General features: G+C 38.1%; 1 protein-coding gene across 17 annotated transcripts in view; it reads left to right on the top strand.

Annotated features, from left to right (window-relative positions):
* Positions 1-13,264, top strand: part of LOC308188017 (uncharacterized protein) — a 625,739-nt gene that overhangs the window by 101,491 nt on the left and 510,984 nt on the right. The window contains exon 3 of one of the 17 annotated variants that reach the window (XR_013945088.1): positions 12,718-12,735. The exons of the other annotated variants lie outside the window; for them this stretch is intronic. The gene's annotated coding sequence lies outside the window, so the exon portion shown is untranslated. Of the gene's footprint in view, positions 1-12,717; positions 12,736-13,264 lie in introns of those variants that run through there. 17 annotated transcript variants of the gene reach the window in all.

Here is a 13,264-nt window from a genome sequence, read left to right as displayed (position 1 = left end):
TGCACTTTAAAGGTAAATGCCACTTGCAAAGGCATTAGTTGAATTTCTGCTCTTTTTTGGTTCTTCCTATTTTGAATCATGCAAGTGCTCCGACTCAAGATCTGTATTTACCCTTCTCTCTTTCTTACATGTGGACTCTCATCTATATGTATGGAGTTCTGAGTATATTTTCAGAGTATGTTTAAAAACCTTCTAAAGCCACATAGTTGGTATGAGTATCCTGTAGCAACATTATCTCCATCCTGACCAACGGGTTGAATTTGCTGGTGTTAGCTGCTCCATGCCTGAAGACACACACAGTCCTCGCAGCCAAGAAGGCTGCTTCCCAACTAGTGTCTTTATGGTTCATGTAAATTATGGTTTGTCTGTCGTGGGGATGCAGTTTTCATTTAAATTCATCTTTTGAGTGTTTAATTTGGAACGCTCTGCAAACTTTGCTATTCTCTCTGTCCCTAAGTATCAGATTCCTTACCATGTGCTTGTGGCCACTTTATTGTGGTAAGCTTTAACTAAAGAAATGCATGATTTCAATGTATTTTGCCTTTGCATTAAAATATTTGGGACACTCAGCATCCCTAGTAATTATCCCAATTATTAGGGATGATTACCAACTTTTCTCCATTTTCCTTCATCATGGATTTCTTGGTAATGCCACTTTTGAGATGGAGATGTTAATCCCTTCGTTGAGATCAGCCATATGCTCTCTTCTTCTGATTATAATTACTTTCTTTTTATAAATTGCCACAATATTGTTGAATGTGTATCGGTGAGGAAATTTGCACTTTGGCTGACAGGGAAAATGTTCCAGGTGTGAACTGTGCTACGTAATAATCTTTGTAAGAACAGTATGAAATTTTTGACAGTTTTTCATCAAAAATGTACTGTTATTGAAGTTGAAATGTTGGAGAAAATGTATTGATTCTGACAAACTTTGATAGGAAAAAGTTGAAATGTTAGGTTTTGACAACACTGATTCATTTTCTTTTGACTTAAAATTTTAATATCAGCTATTGGTATACTTAATATCATATGCACATATAATCTACATTTAAGCGTGTGTTCATCTTGTTCCATTTTTTTTCTGAGTTCTAAGGCAAGGTTAACTAAAAGCTTACAATTCCTGACAGATGTTGCACAACCTGTTCAGAAAGTTTTGAAGTCGTCTATGGTCTCTACAAGCAGTTTACTCTGGTCTTTGTTTTGTTTCCAACACAGAACAAAAATATATGTGTGGTGTTCAAAGTCACGGTGGAAAAGATGTTAGTTGTGGACCAGTTTATTGTCTTGCTATTTTGGGCAGTGATTGCTTCATGTTGTGCAAGCTAAGTAGAATCAGGCCTAGGGTCTATGAAGGTCAGATTTTGCAGGGCAACTCAAAATAAAAGATACTTTAGTAGCTCCTCTTTGCTAAAGTTATGCTTATTTACATATTTGTTGAAATTATCACCAAAAAGTTACCAGGTATTCAAAAGTTTGAATCCGTGTTCAGTTGCTGTTTTTCCTCTCATAGGATATAAAATTGACAATGCATTTCAGAGCTTTCTGTCATTTCCTTGCCATCGAGAATACTTCCAATTACATTCTGTTGTCTTCTTCTTGAATCTAGTTAGGAGTCTTCATTTTCCTCTACTTATTCTTTGTGCTGCTGTGCACACCTACCTCAACATATGATTCCTTTTGGAAATCCACGAAACTTGCAACGTGTTGCATTCCAAGTTTGTGACATAGCCAATTCCTTCACAATTTTTGTCAGTCATAACAGCTGGACCAAAATGGATTCTAATGGCATTCTCAGGTTGCAACTCTGAGTTGGAAATATTGCCTTTACACTAAGGTGAACTAGTGCAACTCTGATTGCTCTTAAAATAAATAATGTTGCCTTTTTTTTTTTTCCCCAAAAACAACAACAAAGCAAACAACGACAAAAAAATCCATGGGGACATTGTCAACCTAATGGCTAACCTTCGGTGGACTTACTGGTATTCTTTCTAATGCATAATATTTAGTGGTTTACAAGTTTTGTGTTGCTAGTTATCATTCTCATCATATCTAGCTATATCAGTTGAAGACTGCATAGTGATTAAATCTGGATTGGAAAGATATCTTCATATAGGATGCAAATACATGTGCACACTTTTTAACAGAGCAAATGTTGGTAACATATAAGGACTTGTTTAGAAAAAAAAAGTGATGTCAGAATGGAGTTAATCAAAAATGAAAGACTGCGTTAATTTAAATTTTCAGCTACAGAAAAAAGAAATATCCAATATATGCTGATTTCTTTTTTAAAAGCATGCTTTACTTTCAAAGACAAAATTTAAAATGTGCACCGCATGAGAATTTAAAATGGACAATGTATGAGAATACGTACTTGTATAAGAAAACAAAATGGTGTTTGCTACTACAAATAGCAAATGTTTTCAAAGTGATGAAGAGCTATAGGCTATATTTAAAACCAGAATTAATGCATATTCTAATCCCCAACATGGATTTGAAAATATGAAACAGCATTTATTAAGTACAGAAAGATAAACATAAGGTCACATTTCTCATTCTGCAGGCAGTAACTGATCATATGGGGAAAACAACTGACCATGAAACAGAAGAAACAGTTATATTTCTGTTTTCACACTAGTTAAAATTGGGCTAATTTAGCCTGATGAAATGCTTCTGTTTCAGGGAGGGGGGAAAAAAAAAAAAAGATGATTGAATTAATCTAGACTGTTTTAGGCATGCACCTCTCTTCCAGTTGCTGATAAAGAATGATTAAGACAATGTTTTTGACTTAATCATTTGCCTTTTTAGTACAAATAATGTTATGATTAATAGTAAATCAAAATGACCTGACTTTATATATTCAGGTTGAACAGATGAAGGGGTGATAAAGCACTGCAATGAGGTCAAAATAAAAGCTCATTTTGATGGTTTAAAAACCAAAAAAGTGGATGTGGGGTGGAAGGTGGCGTAGTAGCTACAAACTTCAAATCTTTTTTTTTTTTTTAATTGGAAGAAACAACTCAATTTCTTTGAAGTTTTTATCTTATTGGTTTTATCTGGATATGTTCTGTTTATGACTGTCTGTTAACACTGAATACCTCTGTTTTATTTGGTATTATTAGGAGAAAACTGTACAGATGATCAGTAAATACTAGTGACTAAAACTGTCTTCATAAATCCATTATTTTGTGTGTTAAATTCTTACGCAGCAACATTCACTAAAGTTTTATTGTAATGAGACAGAATGTAAAAGTTGAAATAATAGGGTTATTGTGGGTTTTTAAGAGTATTCTTGTTTCAGGTAATCTCTAAACTTGTGCATCTGTTCTGATTTAGAAAAAATACAATTTTGAAATGTTGTAATACCTGCAAGTGTAGTTCCCAAGCACTCCAGTTCATTTTCTTGTCACTGCAGGAGACATTTGTTATTGGCAATCTCAGAGAAAGCTATAGTCTTGAAAGGGAAATGAAAAAGGTAATTTTCATTAAAATACAACAACAAAATTGCATCAAAATTTGAGACTACAGCCAATTCAGCCACGTAAATAAAACAGATGTTTCTTGTGATAAAAGTGGGAAAAATATGGTAGAGAATTAAAAACAACAACTCCTTTTTATGCTTGTTTGAGTGATTATACAGGTTGCAGGCCAGTGAAATATCAGATCAGAGCACATTCCTAGTAATTCTTCAACCACTTCTCTATAGTTGGGTCTCTGAATGGGCTTTCCAACCCACAAGAGGCAGCTCATCTTTCTGCCATTAAAACAATCATCCATCTGCAGTTAATGACAGAAAATGAAGTCTATTAGAAATGTGAATGGTGGCAGAAGGTATTCAAAACTAATTCCTGGAGAAACATCTGGGTGGCATTTAAATGTCTGAATACTTCAGAGTTCAGTGACTGTCCTTTTGAGGAAAAATCAGTGAAGGCAGATACTTTTTGAAACAAACAGTTTTGGAAAAAGTGGTTTTGAAAATTTACTCAAAAATCATTGGAAACTAGATTTTTCCATCAAAATCTACTAGTCGATACTTTTAAACAGCATTACCTAATATATGGATTGTTTGTTTTCTGAGGTCTACATGTGAGGGATGTGACAATGCTTCCAAAAATCATTGGAGCATGTTTTCACCTGTGTGATGTTTACCAGGGAAGAGACCTGGCCATTGCCTGGCTGCGTGCTGCATGCACAGCCCATGAGGGGCTCTATGGAGCCATTGCTAGGTGGAGGAGCTGTCGGGCTGTCTTTAAAATGTTAACTTTTACAAGTGGCTTCTCAATGGTGAGGGTCAAAGCAAAGGAGGAGAGCACATGATTTAGGAAAGCACTAAGGGAGCTTAGCTGGGTGTTCCGGGGTATGCCATGCTGTATATGGTGCATGGCAAGTGCTTCATGGCTTCCTCCTCCACAGCCCGCAACCTGCCATGGCTTTCTGACTGGAGAACGCCCTTTCTGTAGTTGTGGGACCAACCCAGGCCAGGTCCTTTCTGGAAAGCCATTTTATGCTGCTGACATATGTTAATTTTATGGCCTGTTTTCCTTGCGCATGTAGGTGAGCTCCACCCCGAGTGGATTTGGGTCTCCCTGGGAGCCAGGCCCTGCTGGCACTGACAGGCTGTGGCCCCACCCCCAGGCCTGAGGGCACCATTTTGGCTTCACTGTGCCCACAGACCTGCTCTGAGCAGCACTGGGGGTGTCTGTGTCCTGCTGCCGTCACTAGATGCCCTGGGCATCATCTCAAGGCCCTCATGGGACCCTGTTGCTGCCCCCATTCATGTCTGGCTGTGGCACCCCTGAGTGCCACAGCCAGACATGGAGGGCCTAGCTGGGCACCCCTCACATCAGCGCCAGTGCCAGAATCCTACAGTGAGGTGGCTGGGGATCCGTCATACTGGTAAAAAGGAAAATAGGTTTATTTTATGAAAAAATGAAGATTAGATGTGTTCTTCTTGAAAGGAAGGCAGTGTTTTATCTGTGTGGACTAGCTGATTTTCATTAAAACTGAAGCAATGCTAGAGCTTTCTGTATGAGCCTGTGCTGTCCCACACAGAGGAAAGGTGAATGTGGAGACTGGAGTAAATAATGCACACGTATGTGTTCTTGTATGCTTTATCACAGTCTTTAACTTGAGCAAATCTTTGTTTTCTGACAATTTTAGGTCCAGCTACACTGTCAATTCAACAAAATAAAAACCAAAATCTTCAGGTGGCTTATGTTCATGTATGTGTTATGCTTAAGTGCTGTCCCTGCTGGGGCCAGGGTTTAAAATACAGAATTGGTTTATCGTGCATTACAAATACCAGATCTGGTATCAATTTTCATGGAAAACAGCTGTTTTAGCTGATGTTAACAGCACAACACAACTCTGAAAAATCATACTACTTAAACATAATTTGCCAGTATCATTTAAGGATTTGGTCACAGAATCACAAAATCATTTAGGTTGGAAGAGACCTCCAAGATCACCCAGTCCAACCTCTGACCTAACACTAACAAGTCCTCCACTAAACCAAATCACTAAGCTCAACATCTAAACGTCTTTTAAAGACCTCCAGGGATGGTGACTCAATCACTTCCCTGGGCAGCCCATTTCAATGCCTAACAACTCTTTCTGTAAAGAAGTTCTTACTAATATTCAACCTAAACCTCCCCTGGTGCAACTTTAGCCCATTCCCCCTCGTCCTGTCACCAGGCACGTAGGAGAACAGACCAACCCCCACCTCTCTACAGCCTCCTTTAAGGTACCTATAGAGAGCGTTAAGGTCGCCCCTGAGCCTGCTCTTCTCCAGGCTGAACAATCCCAGCTCCCTCAGCCGCTCCTCGCAGGACTTGTTCTCCAGACCCCTCACCAGCTTTGTTGCCCTTCTCTGGACACGCTCAAGCACCTCCATGTCCTTCTTGTAGCGAGGGGCCCAAAACTGAACACAGTACTCGAGGTGCGGCCTCACCAGAGCCGAGTACAGGGGGACAATCACTTCCCTAGACCTGCTGGCCACACTTTCTTATATGAGCCAGGATGCTGTTGGCTTTCTTGGCCACCTGAGCATACCGCTGGCTCATATTCAGCTGACTATCAACCAGTACTCCCAGGTCCTTTTCTGCCAGGCAGCTTTCCATCCACTCATCTCCCAGCCTGTAGCACTGCTTGTGGTTGTTGTGGCCAAATGCAGGACCCGGCACTTGGCCTTGTTGAACTTCATGCAGTTGGCCTCAGCCCATCGGTCCAGCCTATCCAGATCCTCCTGCAGAGCTTACTGAGGGTGCACTTGATCCCCTCATCCAGATCATCGATAAAGATATTGAAGAGAAGTGGCCCTAATACTGGACCCTGGGTGACACCACTAGTGACCGGTGTATACAGGTAAACTATTGAAAACGAACCTTCAAAATTCAAATATAAAAAGATTTACTTTTCAGTGTTGTCGACTGAATTTATTTTTACAGTATAATAATAGTAGTAGTATCTTCCCCCCATGATATATTTTTTGAAAATAAAAGCGGTTGCTTGGAGCTGGAATAATTGAAAATCAGTCAGTCTAAAAACAAAGTATTTTTCTTCCATTGTCAACAGCAATAATGATTGCTACCAAGTGTTGATTGGTAGTATGTTGACTTTTGGCATAAATGCACTTAGAAAAACTGGCTACACATTTGAAAGGTGAAAGGAATATACATAAGTGTATGTATATATATAATATATATAAAGTTTGAGTCAGTTCTCTCTTCTAGAAAAACTTGGAAATAAAAGGATTAGTTAGCCACTTTCACTGTCACAAGTAAAGTACAATTTATCAGATTGTTCTCTTATGTAAAATATAATAAAAGCTATCCTGTAAATAGAATATTTTAATATGATTTTAAAATGCCCTTCATATATATATATTATATATATATATAGGCATAACTAAAATCAAGGGTGTATGGATTTTCTCTGAAAGCTTACAGAGCACTTGCCATTATTGATATTAATAGCTTATGAAGAATTCCAAGTCTGGTCTGCCTGTATGCTTTCAAATGTGGGGACAGTATTTCTAACTAAGCATGAGCTTTCAAAATATATCTCATCTAGTTTGAGGGAGGAAAAAAAGGTTGAAACAATGATATTCTATGTAAAAGGAAAAACATGATTTTGGAACATCAGATTATTTTGTTGAGAAATTTTCAGCTGCCTGTGTTTTTTTTTATTTGTATTCCTTCTTTGTACTGTATTATGAAAGCCATATGTCATACTTTCCAACGCTATTAAATTTTTGAAAGTTTTACCATATTAAATGTCATGCTTAATTTATTTATTTATCTAATTTTTGCCCTCCCATATCCACCAACTTTTTCTGGTTATTAAACAAGGTGCTGAAAAGGCTCTAACTTTGAAGGGTATGAATGGAAAACCAAAAACTTATTTTGAAATAGCTCTTTCGATGGATGCTCTTACTGTGATTTTTAAGGATAAGACACTGACTCTGTGAAATATGAAGTGCCAGTTCCATGCTCCAAATTAGTTCAGTCTGCTTTCAAATGGATTGTTGAGAGTAAGAGACTCCCCAGTACTCAGTCTTGAACGGTTCTTTCTGAACTGTTACCTCTGAATAAGTCAGTTTGTAGATAAGCTGTTAAACTAAGAGATGTCAGTAAAAGGTTTTACTCTGCTCTGGAATGTTGCAGTAATAATAATGGGAAAAAAATTCTAATAAACTCAAGTTGTGGCAGATAAATAAAGGAAGGATTAATGGCATTTAAAGAAATGTGTTAAGTGTATGTAATTATCTTTGTAAGAGCCTTGTTATTGAGGCAGTGCAAGAGGGCAAACTGTTGGCTTTGGATGTCAGTGTAGGAAGAATTACTGCATGTTGAAGTAGAGGCAGCTGCTATTAATGCGTGAATTTATTTTTTTTCCCCTAATATATTTGTTAGTTCTCTGTGTGGCTTTTTTTTTTTTTTTTAACTATCAATGGAACAAAATGTTTGATGAAACAGGATTTTTGAAATGCATTCTTTGAGTAGAGCAAGAAAATGGCACAGAGAGGAGGGGAAAAATTCTGCTTGATGTTAGGACTTGAATAGAGTTTCAAAGTTGAATTATTTGTTTTTTAATTTATGGAGTGTTGCTCCCCTGCCAAGGTCTTGTGGTCCAAGGTCACCACCACTGAAATGTGATTGTTGTAAAACCTGCATGAAAAAATTCATAAAAATTAAACAGTTCAGTGTCACATATTGATACTAATTATTGCTTTGTCTAATTACATGGGATTAAAACAGGGTAGACTATTTTTATACATTACATACATGTACGTACACTGCATTTAAAAAAAGAAAGAATAAGGTTTTTAACTTTGAGATACAGCGATCTCAGTAGAAAGTGTGTGTATATATATATACATGCGTGTGTGTGTATATACACATGTATGCATACACAATATATAAGGGTATATATATCATGGCCTTCTGGAGTTCCAGTTACTATTCTGACACTTCTGTCCCTTAAAATATCTGTCACTCTTTTGGAATAAGGCATGATTGCTTTTAGCAGTCTTGCTTTTCTCTGTCAGGATAAAGAGGTAAAAACGGCAATAGCTGCATATTAATGTGTTTATTGTGTATAAGATGTTTGGATACCCTTGCTTTACCATGGCAACATATTGCAATTGAATAGTATTATTGGCTGCTGTCAGTAATACAGAGCTATATTCATAAATTACTGAGGCTAGCAGTACTATTGACTATTCTGGTAAACTGGAGAGTTCAAGGGAACTGGAAGCAAATGACAGCGGTGATGTCCAGCAATATTGATTGATGAAGTATGAAGCAAGTAGAGTTTGAAGGTATTAGTATAGCCTTGATGTGCAGTGATGTTCTTTAGCATCATTTGTTCATCTCTTTAAGTAGATGATTACCAAAGGAATACTGTTACAGGTGGGTGATAATGTAGCTAAAAAGACAACTGCATTCTCTATTGCTAAAATAGGAAATAAGGAGATTCTTGGGCCCTTTATCTTCTTGGATTTACTGCAAAGATGTGGGTATTGTGCTTCTGCACTCCACAAATTTTTTGTCTTAGACAGAGACTTACAGCTGCAATCTATCAGTTTCTTAATTATGTGAAATGAGAAATCATCCAAGAGCTCTCCCCACCTGGGGATCCAGGTTATGTTGGCAATCCTTATTTTGACCTGAGAGTGAGCTTTTGAATTTGTACAAGAAAAAACAGACCGGGTAGCGTGTCGAGAGTTGGCCTCTGCAGTGAATATCTTATGCTGATCAATTTGAAATGGGTTCATTGTTTGCAATATGTTATGTCAAGCACAAAGGAGAAATCAAAGAACATTTATGGGGATGTTGGCCAGAATGTTCATATCTGTGGGCTTAGTGCTGGACTTCTAAATTCATATCTAGGCACTGAATTCTAAGTGATCTAATTTTTAGAGATACTGACAAGCCACAGACACACAGAACTGATGGTTTGCGAACAGGAGAGGCATAAAAAGCATAAACTTGGATCTCAGTCCCTTCAAAGTGAAGGCTGTGTATGCACCCTTACAATCCCCGAAACTGAATTTCTGGCAATTGTACAGGCTTTTGGAAGAATTTTGTTATTTATTAATGTTTGGTGTGAGTTTAAAATCCTCTAACTAAAGATATTTGGATCACCGGGAATGTCAGTGTTCAAGATTATGCATGTTTTCCTATTATCTCTTCCCCAGAGGAGTTCACTATGGGGCCAGCATATGTGCAACATTAGGATTGCAAGTCTTAAATTCTTGTATTTATTGTACTTTCTTCGTCACAGTTTGGAACTAGTAAATCTTTTTTTATTTCTTCCTTTCTTAACTTCCTTTTTAAAATATTCAGTAAACCATTAGAGAAATAATTAATAGAGAAATAATTAAAGTTCCTGTACAATTTGTTTGTTCAAAATTTGCAACTAAAATCATTTCTATTGACAGCGTCTGAAGTTCTTTTCCTTAAGTAAAAATGTTAGGCTAAAATAGCAGATAAAACTCAATTTAAGCTGGGTTTTATTTCATGTCAATTCATTGTGCTTTATTTATTTATTTGTTTACAATTTTCTTTGCAAAATCTCAAACTAGAGAAGTTACTAATAAAAGTTTGAGACAATGTTTATTTCTGGTAACATAAACGCCAAATACACGTTATTTTTAAATATGTGAGCCAAAAATGCCAAAGCTTCCATTCCTTGATCTCTAAAGGGTAGAATTTAAAAAGCGCTAAGTTGCTTGAAGGTCTAAGTAGATGCCTGTTAGGATTGCAAAGACACTTTCAGTAGCAATTCAGTGAGAGCTATGAAATAGAAATCTGTTAAGGGTAATTAATGGTACTGTCTTAGCTACTTGAAGTGGCTATTTTGCTTTTGTGTACAGAGCAACTCTTTACAGCCATAAACTTGTTTGGGTGTATGACGTTCTCCAGAGGATCACATAGACGTGTTGTAAACCCAGCTAAATTAGGAAATTTGTCTGCCTTAAATGCCATTGAAAAAGTCCTGTGTGACTTTTTTTCATTCTTGGTTATCTACATGTCTTTGAAAATCTTTTCTTGGGTTGGAATTTTGACACAGTCATCAAGTACCATTATTGATTATAATGCTATGGGATTGAAAGATGAGAAACTAGCATTGTGAATGTAAATAAATGAAAGTTTTTTTTTTCTTTACTGCTGGTTACTCTCATTAAGAGCAGGTAGTCAGTAAATGTCTTCAGAAGCAAACTGCAGACTCTTGTTTTCCAGAGCTCATTCATCAGATTTGCTAACTGTTTTATGGAAGTGCATTAAACCAGGGTACACTGAGGTGTATCAGGTGGGATAGATCCAAACTGTACACTACTTAGGTTTTACACATTCATCTGGCCTTTGTTCAAGTTCCTTTAAATGTCAGGGGATGAAGGTTTTGCCCTTGTTCGCTAACGTGGCTGGGAGACTGTTGAAGAGGCAATTGTTGCAGTTGTTGTTCCAAGAAGTCTCTTTGTAGACTCTGCAGATGTCATCTTAATGCTTTCCTGTGGCTTAACTCTGGGGTGTATTCCATGATTTAGAAAATTCAACAGCCTTAATCTTCTGACCCCGGGTGCCTTTGTAAGACGTTCTAGAGCTGTATTATGAAGTGAAAAGTAGGATTAGGACAGAAAAAAGTACGAGATCCTTCTTTTGTTGAGCTTCCTTACTATTATTTTTATGTTTTTGTTGTTGTTGGCTTCAGGCCAGAATTTCACCGTAACCTGAATGCTTAAAAGCCAACTTGGGTATCTGAATGTATATGTTCTGTGAAATTTGGTGACTGTCTCTCATTCATAGAAAATATTATTTCCCATGTATTGTGTCAAGGGAACGTCTTTTTTATTGCACAACCCCTAACAAAGTATGGTACGGCTGGGGCTTTTGAGTGGTATTATAATTCAAAAAATGAGTAAATACATATTGGGTTTGATAATACTATCATTTGCTTCTGAAACATTTTTAGTACGTTTCTGTTTGGATTAAAAAGAAAGCCCTACTTACTGCATGAATTATTAAAGACTTTCAAAACTCAAAGCCTCCAGAACTTGAAGTATATAAGTGCTCTATATGCGATTAAATAAATTTTATTAGAAAGTATTTCTGTTCTGCAGAATTTATCCTGCGATTGCTGATTAACTAATATGACAGACAGAAAGGACTAACATCACCCGATTGACTGAATTTACTTCATTGTTGTGTCATGAGGAAAATGGAGCTTTGTATGGGTAGACACGCCGGCTTTGTCAGTGATTTGTCACATCAGCAACCTATTAATGTATAGATAATATAGGTGACAAAAACATCCTGGATATGTATCAACTAATTAACATTGGAATTATTCTCATATTTTTTAATTTCTGGGCTTTTTTGGGGGTTAGACCAGGCAAGCCATTGCCAATAACTGTAGTTCACGTAAGTAGAGACCACGGGAAAGCCGTGCCTCACCCTTTGTGTCCTGCTGTGCCTCTGAATACCCTTGCCAAAACCAATTGCGCTTCATCCATGGCGTAACAACTTCCTTTCATCTTTGTGCAAGGAAAATTGGATAAAAGGAGGCAGGTACTTCTGTGATCTGTGTAACCAAGTATGAAAAACAAATTCCAGATTAAAGAAGAGTAGGTGTGACTGTAAGGGGATCCGCTGTGTGGACTGGTAACGCTGTGTGGGCAGTAAGCAAACTACAGGCTAAATGTGTGGCTTAAAGTTTGCTTTGCCCACATTAGGATCTGCATTTCGTGTTGTTGTGTTGATAGACTTCTGTGGTTCAGTGCAAGCCTCTGAGCGCTAGTGTGTTTTGTGAAGTCTAAGCCAGACTAACCTTCAGGACAGAGCAGCAGGAACCCAAATACATGGTCAGTGTAGAGTGATGTGGCTGGGCAGGGGCTGCAGGTCGAACACCATTTGAAGGGCTCCCTCCACATACTGACAGACCTGTCCACCTTGTCACGCAGAGGTTTGTTAAACCTCATGCATGTACAGCTTAGCTGTTAATAAACTGGGACAGGACAACAGGGAAAATGCAGTTGTATGGGCTTAAACCACCGGATAGTTGAGCAGTCCTCACTCTGTGGCCACTTACGCTGTGATTAACTTACCTCAGCTTGCTTAAATAAACTTTGGCTGAACAGCATGGTGACAGCCCTTCAAAGCAGTGCCAACATCTGTTTGTTGTTATTAATTTTGCTGGTGTCTTGCCTTGTATTCACAGGTCTTTCTGACCTATAAGCAGGAGCCAAGCAGACTGTAAATGATGCTGACACCTCCCAGACTGTCCAACACTCATGCTGGCCCTTTCACGTACGCTGGCTTCCCATCAGCTGGTCCTTACCAGGACTCCAATCTTCCCATGTTGACCACAGGCTGCAGGCTCATGCCAGTATCTGTGCAACAGCTGTTGGAAGTGGTCCTGTGGCTTGCTTGTCCTGGGCAGCAGAGTCAAAATGGACACTGCAGAGCTACTGGAAGGGGATGCCTGTAGTACGCCTCTGGAAAGGGATAAAGGCAAATATGTTGTTATCCCTACAAAGCACTCAGAAAACCTTGAGCCAGTGTATGCATCAAACTGGGAATTATTGAAGCATGACACTAGTGTTTCACCCTGTCTCAACAAGTTGTCCTTGAGATCCAGGACCTGCTTCTCTGGAGACTTGGTGGCCTTACCTGAACTGACCTTAACTACTGCATGAGTGAAGATTGATTCCTTCTCTTGGTAACATCCAGGAAGGCTTATATTTTTAATGTTATGCTTTACATCT

Source organism: Anser brachyrhynchus (genome assembly GCF_964034855.1).
Source record: "Anser brachyrhynchus genome assembly, chromosome: 1".
NCBI lineage: Eukaryota > Metazoa > Chordata > Aves > Anseriformes > Anatidae > Anser > Anser brachyrhynchus.
The sequence above is the reverse complement of the archived record's forward strand: the minus strand, read 5'-3'. Positions and strand labels throughout refer to the sequence as shown.